Source organism: Monomorium pharaonis, chromosome 3 (genome assembly GCF_013373865.1).
Source record: "Monomorium pharaonis isolate MP-MQ-018 chromosome 3, ASM1337386v2, whole genome shotgun sequence".
Lineage (NCBI taxonomy): Eukaryota > Metazoa > Arthropoda > Insecta > Hymenoptera > Formicidae > Monomorium > Monomorium pharaonis.
The window spans coordinates 30,289,548-30,306,787 of NC_050469.1; the positions used below are offsets into that span (position 1 = coordinate 30,289,548).

Sequence of the window (17,240 nt, forward strand, 5' to 3'; positions counted from 1 at the left end):
TACCATAATTTCTAAATTTAAGAAATATGTAGAAAGCATATATTTAAAAAAGAGAAAATTATTAAATTAATTTATACTAGGTACTTAGACAAATAATAAAATATGTTATTTTTGGCTACATTAACTAAATATTTAACATTATTTTACTCAACATTTGGTAACTATTATCAAACTGTTTTCAATGTGTACATATATGTGTATGTGTGTATATGTATATAAAAGTGGATGTTTTTTAAATTAATTTGTGAGAATGAAACAAGTTATTTTAGAAAGAGATTGCAAAATAGATGCAGAACGAGCAGGATTAGCTAGAAAGTTTATGTTAAGAATTATGTTAATGAGGATGCACGATATTTTAAAAATAAGATGTTATAATTTTGAAAGACATTTGTATGTTTTATACAATCTAATTAGAACGTATATTTCAGCACTTATTTCAATGGTTACAAATGAATTGGTCAATGTAAAAAGGATATAAATCACTTTTTTTTTAAATTAGTTTTGTGCTCATTGAACTTGAAATGGATACACATTTTTAGTACAAATACGGCATTTATTCTAGTTTTCTGAGAATCTGAAATAGAAAATGAGCGTAGAAAGCTCATTAGTCTTGGACTTCTCTCCTTTCTTTTCGTTTTTTTTTTCTTTTTTGCTTAACATTGTCTTTTCATTTTCATATTATATTCTTTACAGTAGTTTTTAGTAAACTAAAACATTTATCTCTTTTTTACTTATATTACATCTTCCTTAACTCAATTATAGTTGGCCTATAGTTTTTTTAAATTTAATATTAAGTTTATTATTTACGTTGTTTATTGAACATTCCAAATTATGTATTCATTATTTATTTATTAAGTATACAATCGCAATTAATGAAAATTGTGTACAGTCGAAAATTGTTTTCCCCCTCTATTAATTTTATAAATTGATATATTAAATTCATATTATATATATGCCTGTATAATTGATGAACATCTATATTTTTTTTCTTAATAATATATTCTTTAATTTACTGCATTACAATTCGTCCAATTTTTAAATTTAAGCTTTTCTTTCAATACACTATAATATTTCAGCAATCAGGAATGTTTCAAAAGTATTAAAGAGTGTCTTATTTAAATTCTTGAAAGTAATTTGTTAATTCTTTCTACTGTTCAACTAAAATTCTTACAACAACTCAACTAAAACAGTTTTTAAATTTTAATAAAAATATGATTCATACTCTTTGTACTCATCTCAATTCAATTGAGTGCTTTACAATTTTTCCTTCGTTTAATGATAATTATTAAAATATTATTTGAAAGCTCATACAAGTAACAATTACCCGATGCTTTATCTAAACATCGATTTTCAAGTGTGACGTTTTCACAAACTCAAAAAGTTGTCAGAAGCTAACAGCAACGTCCGATAATATCTTGGTTATAGGAGCAATCCGTGTTGGAAAAAGTGTAATCAAACCACACGCGCGGTCCAAATAAGCTTCATCCCACTCGTACGCGGAGTTCTCGTCTTTATTCATGTCTCGATGTGCAATGCTATTCGGTAGATATACGCCCGTCCGCGTAGGTGGAACGTAGCAACGGTCGGACGAGATTAAATCCGCTATGAAGTCGATCGCTGCAGCACGGCGGGGCAATAATTTTTAACGGTACCGCGACTCCGATTTTATCGCGAGCGCGAGTGCGCTGCGATATTTTATTACCACTTCGGCAAACAAGCTCGGCGCTACCGCTGTCGGCGCTGCTACATGAACGGCTTTGTCGCGGCGAAAGTTTCGTCGATGTCAGAGAACTTTCGGCGAACTTTCCGTGCCGCTGTTGGATCGTGTTCCTAGATCGTCGAACCATCTAATAGACTTACATCCACACACGTTCGCTCGCGCTCGCGAGCGAGCGAACGAGAGAGCGGGACTAGCTAGGGAGTAGTTCTTCTTGGGGTGCGATGGTTCGCCGGGATTGTTACCTGGGTAGTTCCTCCACGATAGGCAGGCACTTTCTACGTCATCATGTCATAAATGCCTGTAGATGGCAACATAAACACAGAATGGCAGAGGGTAGCGAAGCGCGCGGTGTCGATAGTGCTTTATTGTGTACCATATCTAATAAGCGTGTGTAGAACTTAAATGCGAATCTTAAGAGCGTCATCGTATACCTGAGTAACTATACGCGGAGAAAATTTTCTCTTAAAATTTACCCTTAAAATCTGGTAATTGTGGAATAATGCGTGACTTTGAGGAATTTTACTATACTTTAAAAAAAAAATCTACTAAAAATATAGTAAAATTCCTCGAGGAGTCGCACATTATCCCATAATTATTAGATTTTGAGGGTAAATTTTAAGAGAAAATTCTCTTCGTGTATGTGACAATACAGTTTCCAGAATTATAAACGCACTGTATGGATAAATAATGTTTTATTATACTTAATTTGTCCAAGCAAATCGCAATTTAACTGCAAATTTTCATACAAGATTCTTTTTTTCTTTCAATTTTGTTTGCGTAATTTAAGGCATTTTTACTTTTGAGCATTTTGTAACTTTTTCAAGATACATTTTAGCATTGATCTACATGTAATTTTTTATTCCTTTTAAACTTGGGCGTATTTTTCCGCGAAAGAATATATTCAAACGTTAGCTGCTACACATTTCGAGTTATAATTAAACAATAACATGAGATTTTTTCAATGTAATTTTCTAAATGTCTCAAGTCTGAAATGATCTCTTTTTTAGTTTTTATATTGAAATAGTTATTCAATAAACTGGTTAGTTCTACTGCTAATCTGTTACATTACATGTATTGTACATTTTTAGTACTGTAGTTTAATACTGAAGAAATTATGTATACGTACGTATATTTGCATACTCTGTGATCTTGCTCTTTGGCTTAAATATGTAATTTTATAATATAAAGCATTGTACTTTTAAACAAAATTAATTTTTAAAGTCTATTTTAGTGGAGAGATTACATTATCTTTCTCTTCAATCCATTATTGTTGTCACATTTTTATGTAACATCAGGAGCAAATGTTTGAAAAGTTTAAGTTTAAAATTGATTAAATAACATAATGGGGAAAAGTTTTTAATTTTTAAAATGTCGATTATTAAAAAAGTTATTGTACCAAATGGGAATGGGGAGCCATAATACCACCTTCTCTTCTACTATTTCTGATTTCTTCTTTTTTCTGTATTTTTTATTTATTTATTCTGAAAGGGCTTATCTTTAATAAACGCTCTGCTTATGTCTCTTTCTCAAATATTTATGTTATAGTGAATATGCGTCCAGTGTCATCGATCTTGGAATATAATGCAGTAACAGCACAATTATAACGTCGCTCGCAATGAAAATAACTAACAACAAGATACGCGAGCGGTGACATAGCACGGCGTATAGTTACGCTTTGGCATTGAACGTCGCCGAGGGGCAGGACCGGGCCGTGAGTTAGCCGCGCGATGTGTAAACGCGCGCACCCTGGAAATTTGCAAGTAAATGGCAATTAATCAGTGTCCGTATGAATGGCCCGCTGCCGTTAATTTGTCATTTCGTGCCGCGACAATTTGCATGCGACTGTCCACCGGTCATCGAATTTGCTGTTGCGCCACGCGTGCAGCAACAACCACCGGCTAGTTTCTGTTAAGCACCTCTCGTATTTACGGGGAGCTCTTAATATACGCGTGCATGTGAAGAGAGGAATTCCAGTTTACATTTACGCACCGCGTATTTCTTTTGGCGTAAAAAATTGCAAAGATATTTCTTTTTATTTGCATAATATACCCACTTTATAACGGCTGTCTTCTTTTCTAACTCTTCTATAAATTCATGGACGATTGAAGCCTCGCGCTCTTTCCATGTAACATAAAATCGTATTATACACCGACAGGAATTAGGATAGAAATAAAATTTTGTCTTATTTATTGAATTTCTAATTTATTGAAACTGTCTATTGGTTCACGATTTGATTTTCAGGTAACAATATTATCGCTGCGCAAACTCGCATTGCATTGCACTTGAATCGCATGAATGAGAGAGAAAGATAGCCGGGGGGGAAATATAATGAAAAGTTCCACTCTTGTATATTGAGTTCCGTCCTCATCATTCGTCTTTGGAAAAGCTTCGATACTTTTTAGTTCAAAAGGAGACTCTCTTTCCACGCTACACATCGCTGTCGCCATTCGCGTCGATGGTGAAGAAAATTTCGGAATACCTCGAAACTTTATCGGCGCTCTTTCCGTTAGTTCGAAGCGCGAAAAGCGCTATCCGCGGCACATGAACGGTTTCCCTCGCTCGGAAACTTTTATTTCGCCGTTCCGCCGACATAGACTACAGGAAAATCGAGGAAAAAAAAGTATATGCGGTGAAGAGAGAAAAAGTAGGTACGTGCAGAGATTCGTCACTCTCAATGGCGAGCACCACTACACGCAAGCTCGACAAAATGTTTTCTCATGCAAAAATGTACTAATTTTATGTGATTTTTTTTAACGACTTGGTTTGACGCGTTATACATATAAATTAATCATTCGTTTTTCGCTTCCTCACTTTCTCTCTCTTTCTTTCTCTTTCTCCAAGGAAATTCAGTAATATTTCTAATTAAATTTTCTTAAATGCTTTCACGATAGATGTTTACAGGTTTTGTTTATACATAAATTTATGTAAAGAAGTAACCACTTTAGAAATTCGAAGGCGGACAAGCCAAAGTTTTCCGAAAACACGTCTGCAAGTTTGAGTGAAACGCCTCCCTCATCTTCTCACAACATGTTTTTGCATTTCGCCGTACTTGTCGTGGCGCGCTTCATACGCGGAAAGCGCACACGATGCATTTCCTTATTCTCTCTGCATTAAAGCGTGAAATTTTCAATAAAATCCATGGGGATTTCTTAAGCCTCGGCGTGAAGGGGGAGGGGTGATACGAAAAGCGCGCGTATGTCGACGATGGTTCCCCGGAACTTGCCGATGAATCGGCGGGCTTGGTTTAGCGAACTGTAGAAGTGAATTTCTTTTTATTCCGAAGTATTCGACTGTCGTCCCATGGCGTACGCGCAAGATCGATTCTCGCCGTTTCCACTGTTGACTGCGAATGCATTCGATGTAAAATGCAGAAAACGATCAGCGCGGTATACCGTACGAAACGTCAGGGGTGAGAGGGTGGAGAAGGGGGGAGAGAGGGAGATTTCAGAGTTTGAGAATTTATGGAAATGTATTTTTCCGCGTTGCAAGTGTTGGTTTGCACTGTGGCGCACATTTTTACCATGTTTCCTTACAATCACGAATATATTGCCGGCTCTCTGTAAAATTGTGTTAAAGCAACGCCCGATTACATTCAACTAGCAGTTTTGCTGCGAGTCAAATCCATCGACATTTTGATCACGAATCGTGCTACGTGATTCCCTTCTTCTAGATTATTCTGTTTTGGTTCTTTAATGCGGCCTTAACTGTGTAATTCAAGAAACTTTTTTCTTTATCCAAATATACAAAGTTCTTGAATCATAATGTTCGTTTTTAGTAAGGGTAATCTGGCTAAAAGTTGAGAACGCCGAAAATTCTCAGTACTACGTATTATTTAAAAAGTTTCACGTAAGGAGGATAAATTATCAAGTTAATTTCCATTTGGTGTAGCTGTTTGCATGCATAAGCATAAACTGTTTATCTTATGTTCACTTTGTCGGAATATTCGCGCAATATACTCTCATACATGTTATATTCTTTTAATTAAGTAAAAATTTGTTATAACCCACGTAATAAAAACATTGAAAAAAACATTGAATTTTGTTTGACACATTTTTAAAACTGTTTTTTTTTTTTTTTTTTTTTTTTTTTTTTTTTTTTTTTTTTTTTTTAGACAAAGTTATGTATAAATTTTCGGTTTACAGAAATTGTTCAGTTTATTAATCGTGACATTTTCTAGTTGTAATTAATTTATCTGCATGTATATTAATTATATTGAATAATCAGCAATGCTGATGTATTCATTTGCATAAATGATTTACTTATTAATGCGTTATCAATTACTATAACTTTTGTTTGCATATGGATGTATGCGAATGAAATATTATGTTAATCTTGAAAGATGAATGTGCACGATGTGATTAATAGGAGTGGCATTGGTATCACCTTTTGCATTGGTACAATTTTGCACATCCATTGAATTCAAGCTATTCCATGAAATGTCCGCCGCGCGTAAAGTCCGAGACTCGGTACCATAAATTATGATATAGTGAGACAGGGATTGGCGAAATACCCTGGAGTTGTAACAGGATGTGCACTTTCTAACTTGATTATTGCCTTCATCCTGATACGCCGCACTAGATGTTACAGTTTGAGTCATGCTTGCTTTCGAGAAAAGTTTCTACAAAAAAAGTCAATTTTTATAAAAGTATCGATTTGCTCTCGTGTAAAGTTGTTTTGTTATAAACAATAACAATTTGAAACTAGATCGCTTAAGGGGAGTAGAGTTCCAAGATTTGAAATGGCGCAAACTCGATAAACTTTAACCCATTAATGTAAGCATTGAAATGAATTAAATACGAAATCCTTTTGTGAGCTACTTATACAATATGTTAACAATGATGAACCATTTCTAAAGTTATAAAATATAAACATATGCAGCTGCTGCAGCTTAACTCATTGCGCAATGTAAATCGTGATTTTGCAGAGATTGCAGATGATTTAGTTAGCATATTTAATTGAATTAGATGGTATTATACTTCAGAAGCTTTCCACTGTGGGATAAACTAGAATAAAAAAAGAGTTCAGTAAAAATTAATAAAATAGCGACGAAAAATAGAAAAATTCAAAATAAATTATGTGCCGAACACAGCCGGTCAAATACAAATTAAATTGATAATCAATTTTATCATAATAATTGTACAAGAATCTTAAAATACTGTAAATAATTAATTACCTCAGCGAGGATTTTGTAATATTTGAAGTCATCAGTAAACACAAATTTTTCTCTTTCCTTTTTTCTCACATTCTTTCTACGCGTATCTCAAATTTACCATGTTAATACTCTAAACTTGATTGTCACGGAACTGCTATTCATTTTAGCGCCGTTAATTCGGCGATACAGCTACATGAATTAATATAATAAACACCTGCAGGTGTTCCGTCCATGATTATTTATGATATTACATCAGTCATGCTACAATCATCCGCGCGGATAATGAGGATAAAATCTACATAGGAATGCCAAAGCACGCAACGGTGCGCTCACGTGCAATCTCCACGTGCTATCGGTTTAATCGATGCCAGCTTAATGCGTTCGTTACTTTCGACGATTTTGCGTTACATTAAATTAATTCCAATAATTATTGGCGATCAGAGGATACGTGGGCACGGCAATCGTTGCACCCTATTTGCGCCGGCACGCATAATTCCGGTTTACTTCCACTAACGAAGGAGCATCTGCACACGGTGTATAACACGGTGTACGTAACATATACGCGCCGATGCCAATGTCGGCCTTCGAATAATATCGTAACGTAACGCGGCGGAACCTTTGGCGGATCGATCGAGTGCGCGGCTCGAATTCATTCATTCAATTCCGAGCGGCGCCGATTCGGCCGCGGGTGCCGCAAAAACGGGAGGCGGGGGAGAGCAAATTATTGTCGTACCGTCGATAATTGAGCACAGCCACACACCGCGTTCAGATTGTCGACTCTTCGCGAGTGGCTTCGGGCCGAGGCCAATTACAGCTTGGTGACTACCTATTACGGGCAACGCCCTGCGCGCATCAGTCCAGTTTGCAGCAACTGATATAACATTTATGCCTGAAATTAATGCGCCTCGAATTCGAATGGAGTCGTAGTCGCGCGCGCGCGCGCGCGCGGACAGGAAGTAATCGCGCCGGAGCCACGGGGTTTAAGCCCGGAAAGTTCATTCGATAATAACGCGGGTTTCCTCGCGCTCTCGCGCGACGACGAAGTGCTATTGCCAAAGTTAATTTATGGATCAGCGAGACGCGTTTAGAGCTTTATTGGAGGAAACTTCGTTGCTTCGACGTTACGTCACTTGCCCGATGGTGTAACCAGGAAATGGGGATCGAACACGAGCGCATTCTGAACTTTGCGACACGTTCATATAACGCGGGACGCAAAATCGCGTGTGCCTTCTATCAATATTTCTGTAATGACGAGAGAACGAAGATTAATATATGAAAACACAATTAAAGATGAGCCCTATTGCCGTTATCTACATAAAATTTTTTTATGTAAATTTTATGTATAAAATTTGGATAATTGTTTAAATGAAAGAATAACTTCAGCTTATCTTTATCTAAATTGTCAGAAATATATTATTTCCATCTTTACTCAGATGAAAAAAGTCTTTTTTAAATTATCCGAGATCTTAACTTGAGAACGAGGAGAATGTTTTGAAGTGACAACAACAAATTGCACAGATTCAGAAAATAGTAGCACAATATTGTTCCAATGTAAAAACTATAAGCATTTTGAAAAGTTTTACAGAAAACTTTAGTCAGTCATTGGAATACGAATTATATATATTTTTTATATTTTTTAACTTTGAGTTTTAGTTGCGTATTAATTCAAATCGAATGAGAAACATCTTCGAATTATTTAAAGAATTCTTGTTGAAGAAAAATGAAGTTTTTAATAAACAAAATTATAAATTGTTTCGTTAATAGCGATACTATCTTAAAATAAAACGATCTACAATTTTATTTTTTATATAGGTAAATTTAAAGTTAAATTATTTTATGTTATCTAGATGCTTGCCATCATTATTATTAAATTGACTGTTTATTTTTAATTAATTGTAATTTCTACAAAGTTTAGATACAAGCGAATTGTTCGTCTTTGATATTGATTGAAGAGAATGCGTGTGTTGTGGCACGCTGAGCTGTGGTTAAATCCCAAAAATGAAATACGGCAAACCGTGAAATTCCGACTTGTAATCCGTTTGGCTTGCTCGCTCGCAACTCATCGGTACGTTCCAATAGCTTCAACAAGATAACTCGTGCAAAGTATACAATGCCGCGTTACCCAGAAGTTTCATACCTTGCAAGCCTGCTGTGTAATTTGCGAATCAAATATTGAAGTAACGTAAATTTCATCCCGATATTCGAGCTACTTAATTTAACAAGATTACAAGTCCGTTAATCCGCGAAATTACATGCAACGTAAATATAAGGGCTTGAAATTCAAAAGTGTCACGCGATTCCCGGGCGGCATCCTCCGCATAAATATGATTGCATATAACTGCTACGCAGCGAAAGCCGGTGAAAACTTGTCCAATCTCCCGGATTGCTCGATGGCAAAAGGTGAAGACGCCTCAAAGCGAAACGCTCTCGCTCATGTGACGAGGTCGGAAATATTGACGCGCAACATGACGGCGCGGGAGTTTATGCGGGAGTCGGATTGCAATTGCGAGTGCGTCGTGGTTATCGACAAGTTGCTCATTCGCGTCCCGAAACCGGTCTGTCTTTAACGAGAAACTTTGCGAGACGGTACGCGCGCGTGGAGTGGAAACACGCGCTGCAAGTTTCCCCGCGATGGGAAATTCGAGCACGGCGGTAACTCTGATACGCCGGGGGAGCGAAATCGAGGCGCATATCGCCGGAGACGGCCAAGACGATCCCATGATCACGATCCCAAAGAGATCGAATCGCAAAAGGACTCGATTCAAACAATTTCCGCGACGTGGAACGCACACACACGTAAAGGAGACTGGAATTGGAAAAAATCTTATAACTTAATTAGTATTTGGCAGGATATTTTCTGCTTTCCACTATAGATTGCTGGTATAATATTAATTTGCTATATAAAAATGCTTTGCGCCGACAGCTTCGTGTGTATTATTTTATATTGTTATTAAAAATGAGGTAAAGCTCATCTTCTTTTCTGTTTTCTTAATAGTTTAGTCGTGATTACCTTATAATCTCAGACAGTTGCACGTGTTAAATAATTTTTGATGTAGTTAATTAATTATTATTGTAACAAAGTTTGAGGTTATAATGATTCTAAAGACGATCATGTAGGATAGATGGGTTAAATAAACTGAGATTGGTAACGATCAACTTAAATTTCTTTGGATATGTTTTGGACAATCGTTTAGAGATCATGCTTGCGAATATGTTTTATATTCGCATTTAGAATTTATATTTTTCACATTTTTCGTAAAAACTTGTATGGTATGATAACAAAAAGAAGAAGATGGATTGAGATAAAACTTTGCCTGATATTATTTTGAAAGTTGTTGGGGCAGAGAGAAGATACATAATTTATCTACTACCCAACAAACTGCTTCAGAATTTAATATGAATTACCATCTATAACGCAAGAAGATTTTACATGTAACATCAATTGTACGGGGCTAATTGTCATTTTTCATAGATTTAGGATAAGTTTAGAGAAGATGCCATAAGATGTTCTTGTAATAATTTATTTTTTTCTGAAAGAACAGAGATTGTTTTGGAAAAGTGTAGTATTTATTGAATATTTCATTATTTCCTGCTTAAAGGATGAGACTGTTTTATAAGAAATAATTGTTTTCTATTATTATTATTAAGACTAATATATTTTTTTACTTTTACATATTATTATTTAATAATGTTAAAGAGCATCTAATCCATTGTTTTAAAAATGGCATTTCATCCAATGTTAAACAATTTTTTTTCTTTTTATTACTGTTCAAAAAATATAAGAAAATACATTTTTATGTTTGAAATTAAAATAAATATAACAATCAATATTTTAATTGATATTATTTCTTCTGTATCAATAATGATTGAAAAAATATTGCGATGAAAAGCTATGGGGCTTAAAATTAAATTTAGAGTTAAATGACTTCTTTATACGATATATTCAAGAGCAGAATTTTTTTTTAATATCTAATGGCCATCGATGTATCATAATATAATATACAAAATGTTTTTTTTAATTCCATTCACTTTTTTAAAAAAATCACTATCCAAAAATTGTAGCAATCGATTCGGTCATCCGTACTCGTACAGACACATCTACACATGTATAGAATAACGTCCCAAGAAATTCTGGACTTTTGCTTGTTTCGCGGCGTTGGCGACATCAGCGACATTAAGCACATCGAGGCGCGTAAGTAGTCGCGAGCGCTCATGGTCAGACAAGCACGGTGCAACGCGGCAGTGGTGAAGTTTACCGAACAGCTGTGCGCGAAAATGTATCGCCGTTATTTGTTCCTTGGTACTTCCTACCCGCCGTGGTTAGGTTGTAGTCGCCTCGCCGCACTCGGTGTGCTCAATTTGCGCAGATAAGACCGTGCGGCTAACCCGAACCGGCTTTAAAAAGAAAGTTAGAAACATATAAGGCCGTAATCCACGCGGGACGCTAAGAGAAGTTACTAAGCAGAAGGTTTTCTTTCTTGGCCAACTTTGTTGGTCAAACCTATCCGAGAAAACTTAACCGTCTTAAATGTTTTATATCGTATGTGATTATCGATAAAACAAGTTAAAGATACTAATCTTTTCCACTTGAAAAATGAATAAAAAAAGTCAAATTTTAACTTATCTTAAACAAGAAAGAACAGTACACGGAAGTTAATATACGGATAAAGTTTGCTTTGTTCTTACAACAATATTCTTTATTTATTCGGCGCACAGTTTGACAAACTTGAAAAAAGTATATAAAATTATATGAGAAATATCAGCACAAAGATCTATATAAGGCTTGTTTATAATTAATTACATTTTCATAAGTCAGTCTATATTCTTTTAATATTAAATATTTTCTATGTTTGAAAAAGAAATTACGTGAAGTTATATAGATATTACATTAAGTACATTTATAATATTATCACCAACTTGCGAAAAATTTTCAAATAAAATAAAAAAGTGTTATATTGTAATTTTTTTGTGCATATTATTTAACACAAAAATTTATTTCGCTGATATAGACAGATTTCTTGATATAATCATAAAAAATGTATCGCTAATGTTTGTATCCGCTAGAATTTTGGCTGTCACATATATGTTCGAATTTAAGTTCTACTTCTGTCAGATTGATTGAATGCAATACATATACGTATTACAGTCTTTATTAATTATTTATCTACCTCAGTTAAATTTTACATATATACAATTTTTATTAAAATTGCAAGTTTATTTTTTTTGAGAGTTATATCCCATAATATTTATATCCCAATTAGCGAAATATCTGCAATATTTCAGGAGATTGGTAACTGTATCTGCATTATATTTATGCTTTACTATTGGTTTGCCGAGTTCAGAGTCTGCCAATGTATTATAAGCTTTAAACATTTTCTCACTTATATTATGACAGATGAGCTCAAGTATTTTCTTATCTGATTTATTCCAAGAGATATATTTATACTGCAATTGCAAAAAGAGCATCTGGTCTTCAAATACAAAATATTATGATAAATCGGTATGTTTTATTTTTTCTTGAATGCTTTCTTGTTTTTTTTTGTTTGTTATACTTAAATGTTTGTCAAATGTTTTCTTAAATCAAATGTGCGTTTCTGTGGTTTCTATAATACTTTTCTATGAATAAGCAAAAAATAACATTATTCTGGCGTAGCAATTGTAATTTTTTCTCCATATATCAAATTAAAACTAATATATTCTATTCAACAATTATTGTTTTATATATAACCAAAACAATATATTCTTGCTTAAATATTAAATAGTAATCTTACGTATATGTAATTTGATCTTTTTTAAAGAATTTGATAATCTTTAATTTCTGCAAAATATTATATTTTTATTTTAATATTATAATATTATAATAGTCATCTAGTCGTCTATTTTGAACAATATCGATTTATTTTAATTTTAGTTTAACTCTTTATTTTTTTCTAATTATTAAAAATAAAAAATAAAAAGTAAATTAAACTAAGATTTTAAAATTAATTTTTATTGGTAAAAATAAATGGAAATGTTGATTTAAATTGATTTTATTTGCACCTTCTAATGTTTCTAATAACATTCTCAGTACCTGATATTTGATTACAAAAATTATTGTGGTATTTTTATCGCATTTCCTCTTTAATATATTTATGAAAGGTTCACCGTTTTTGATAATTAATTGACGTGTATACGTGTACAAGCCACAAAAACTCACTTTTTCCGCGTATCCTAGGCGGTTACGTCAAATACATCGTATCCTGATAGTAACTTCCATTTTCGATCGGTTTCGCCGTCGATTCTCAATATCGCTGTATGGACGGCTTAATGAAATTTTCGAGGGTTTCGACTCTGCTATAAATTTCTATCTCCGACAGCGATCTCGTTCGCTGATACACAAAACCGGACAAAGTCGACGCGGAGTCGCGAGAGAGAATAATACTCGTAACTTCATTCCCGACTCATCGTAATTCAGCCCGCATGTACGACCCTATTTTCGTCGCAATGATTAAGATCGCCCGATTTATTCTATGGATTTATATTCGTGCGAAATGCAATCGTACGTCGCTCTTGGGGAAAGCTTTCGGAATGTTGTACGTGACTCGCGAGATTTCTATACAATTTCTCGTACAATTCCTACAATTTGTCTCCAAATTTCTATCGCGGGCGATAAATCCTCGAACGTTACTTCAAACGCGTCGGTGCAACGATGCCTCGTTGCCCCGTTACTGACCCGATAATATGCAGACTTCCTCTTTTTTTTTTTTTTACGAGATGAAATCTATTTTTGATGTTCTTATGATGCGCATAGCTCCTCCAGAATCGCAGGAAGAAAATGCGGTCTTATGTACGTCGTGAACTCTTGCTCTCACTCGATCGTCCCCCGCTCTTTTCCCTCGTAACCCTTCCTCCTCCTCCTCCCCCGCGTGCGTCACCCAATTCCCATCGTTCGCGGCGGTGCGGGAACTGCTCGAGCAAAAGCGACCGGGTAAATATCTTGCCGGTAAACGAAATTGAATAAACATTTTTCAGCAAATAGAGCCGACAATGGTACGAATTTAAAAGTCGCTGAGACGAGCACAGGTGGTTCCCCTGTCGCTGGGAAAAAGCGCCGAACGGAAAAATTGCATTTCGCCTCCCCCCCCCCCTTCCTCTCTGCTCATCTCTCCTCGTCGTATTTCGTTTCTCTCTTGCACATTTTTCGCTCTATCGTTCCTCTCTCTATCTATTTCTTTCTCCTTTCCTCCCCCGATCGCTCCCACTGTCCATCCCTTTGCACCACGAGAACCGTCCACGTAAAGCTCTACCTTCGCGGACGACGAGGCCGTGGTGCGTCGCGGCGGTGATGTAATCGACTTTTGCGCCGGTTATCCTTCGATTCTCGCTGCGAATTGGTTATAAATGCTAATGTACGAGCCAGCTGCGATGCAATCTCGGCGAAATAACGTTTTCAGCGTGGGACGTGGGGGGTTTTAAGTTTGACGAAATTCCAGCGAAATTTCACGGAATTCCATGAAATTTTACTACATGAAGCGACAGCGTATTCGGTACATTGTGCAGAATCCGGCAGAAACAATACCGTGGAGCGCGCACGTTCGAATTTATTTCCATTTGGTCTAATTCCTCTCCGTATACCATTCTTCCTTCTTTTTTTATTATTAAATTTTATAACATTAATACATAGAGGAGCAGTTTTTAAATTGCACGTACTGCTGCATATTGTATAAGACACTGTTTAAATGTCCGGTCAATAAATGTTAACTTTAAAAAAAAAAAAAGAGAAAGCGGAATCGAGGTTAATCGTCTCGAGGCACGCCTTTATCATCTTCAGAATGGAGGCGGACGGCGGGATTTGTCACGCGCCGGCGATCACGCGGTCTTACAACGTCATTTACACGATGTTGCAAGCTTAAAGGGGATACCGATAATTATCAACGGTGAACGATAAATAACGGGCAGACAATAACGGAGCGGAATATCAATGGCTCTACTGGAGAACGTTTGCGTCAGAATCGCGGGCTCGTAAATAAGTCGTAGTAAAAAAAAAAAAAGAAAGAGAGGGGAAGGAAGGGCCGCAAATCGAGACGAAAGAAGGAGAAGAGATCGGATCCGATTTACGATCGGCGGCCCGGCTTGGCAGTTTGTTCCGCGGCGGGATCGTTTCTTCGCCGCACAGAGAACGAGGAGGAAGGGAAACCGATCGAGCGCAACGATCGATCACGCCGAACGATAAATTAGCGTCGAGTTAGTATCCGACGTGCTTACTTCAACCGCGCGCGCGGCGGCCCATGTGAATGCCGATTGTCGAGACGTGGTCTCATTACGCAATGTCTCATTACCCGCATATTATATTGTGCATATTCAGACGGCTATGAATGCGAATGACCTCGGAGAAGTGGAGGGTCACCCTCGGAGAGGGTAAATTTCGGCGAGAGAGATGTTTCGCTATTATATGCGGGCGAGCGTCGAATCTGACTTTCTCCCGCTGTTGCTGAGCCCCACGACTACTGGTATCATTGTTATAGATACCGCTCGCTTGATTTGGAATTAATTCCAACATAAAAGGTACCTGTAACCAATACAACCAACTTAACCTTTGGGGATTTTTCTAATTTCTTTAATAAAAATATAGTGATGGCAAATATAAATAAAGAGCTAACAAAATAATATATTTTGCGGATATTTATAATTATTATATTATTATATTATACAACGTACAAAGCAGAAAGTTACCTCTGAAATTTTAGATTTAGAAGAGTACAATTTGTATAACATGTGTGATTACAAGACGTAGAAAGCAGATGTTGACAGGTTAACTGGCATGAATACATCATATCGACTTTCTGAGGGATATATTGGCGTTATCTGTGGAATTGTGTAACTATTTTGAAATGGGAGAGAGCCATCCAAATTGAATCTAGGTACCTTATAATTAATGAATCATAAGAAGGACGTTATCTGCATCATCGATCGTGTCGATCGACGATTCAAGACCCGCGGCATTATTTATATCGCGCTACATCTTTCCGGGCGCGAATTATTCGCCCGGCTTACGCATTATGCAAATCATTTTTCATGAAAGTTTCAAAGCCGACCGTATCCACGCTCGAGTCTTAAATCACGATGAAGAATAAAGAAGGACAGCGACGACGATGGCGACGACGACGACGACGACGACGACGACGACGACGACGACGACGACGACGACGACGCTATCGTGGATCAGTTGATCTTGCTATGCATTTATGGATGTCGATCGTACGAAGAAAGCAATATTTTCCGCGTGGAATCCATCGCCGTTCCGCGGACTACTATCCCGCAGCCCGCGTCTATCGCTCGTCCCACTATCTCTCGATTTTTCTTCTTTTTCCGCACTTCCCATAATGGTGGAGAGTCTACCATGACCGTCGATTATTGTCCCCGTTGGATGGAAAGCTCCAGGTGACCGAGTGCAAGTACACACAGGAAAACACGTAGCACGAAAGTTTTCCGCGATTTCCCCCAGGGCCCTCGAATAATTCTACGTCGAAAGTCCTTCTGGAATTCAACCGTCTTTCTTAGGATGTCGAAACAGTCACGGGCGAGCAATGCCGACGTCGGGATTCTCACAAATTCCGGCTGGAAATAAAATTCGTCCGAGTGCATTGAATTCTCCGATATTACGGGGAGCGCGAGTGTCGCCCGTAAAAATGGTACGAGCGGCGGCGTATGGGTAATTCGTTGAATCGTTTCTACATTCAGCAATGCTAAATAATTGTCCAGACTTGGAACTGGCAATCGTGTCTCGATACTAAAAGTACCGACGTTTTTTATTTACTTAAAAGGATCGAGTGTATAAATTATGAAAGCAGAGAATATGATTAAAAATAAAATCTTTCATTAATATAAAGAACATTATTATTGAAATGTCAAAGAATTTGCATAAAAGACAGAATTCTGAATTCTAAATTTTTCAACTTGATTAAATCTGTTCAAGTATTTATGCACTTTAAATTAATATATAAGCACTTGAATTAAATTTAAAAATATTTTATACATTTTAAATTGTATGCATAAGTACTTGAACCGAAGAAATTTAATTAAGTTGAAAAATTTACCGGCACTTTTTTCTCTCTGTATGCAAGAGTTTCAATATTAATTAAAAAAATAGAAACGATCAATAATGGCCGCTCGGCACTTCTAGTGTTAACGTTAATTACTCGACGTTCTTTCGAGGAAAGTGGTGTAAGTAATCGAGTCTCGCTTTTTCTCCTTTCAGAGCTCAGCGAAGCACGAAAGTGGCCGACGTTCTTGAAGCCTCAAGACTGACCCGGAAGACAAGGCGCGATTTATTTACATGCGACGAGTACGCGAGCTCTCCGCTCCCGGTACGTGAAAGACACAAGTAAA

At 36.4% G+C, this 17,240-nt stretch overlaps 1 protein-coding gene across 1 annotated transcript in view; it reads left to right on the forward strand.

Annotated features, from left to right (window-relative positions):
- LOC105835030 overlaps positions 1 to 17,236 on the forward strand; it is a 249,792-nt gene extending 232,556 nt beyond the window's left edge. The window contains exon 6 of the mRNA XM_036284741.1: positions 17,110 to 17,236. The gene's annotated coding sequence lies outside the window, so the exon portion shown is untranslated. The remainder of the gene's footprint in view (positions 1 to 17,109) is intronic.
- Positions 17,237 to 17,240: the final 4 nt, after the last annotated feature.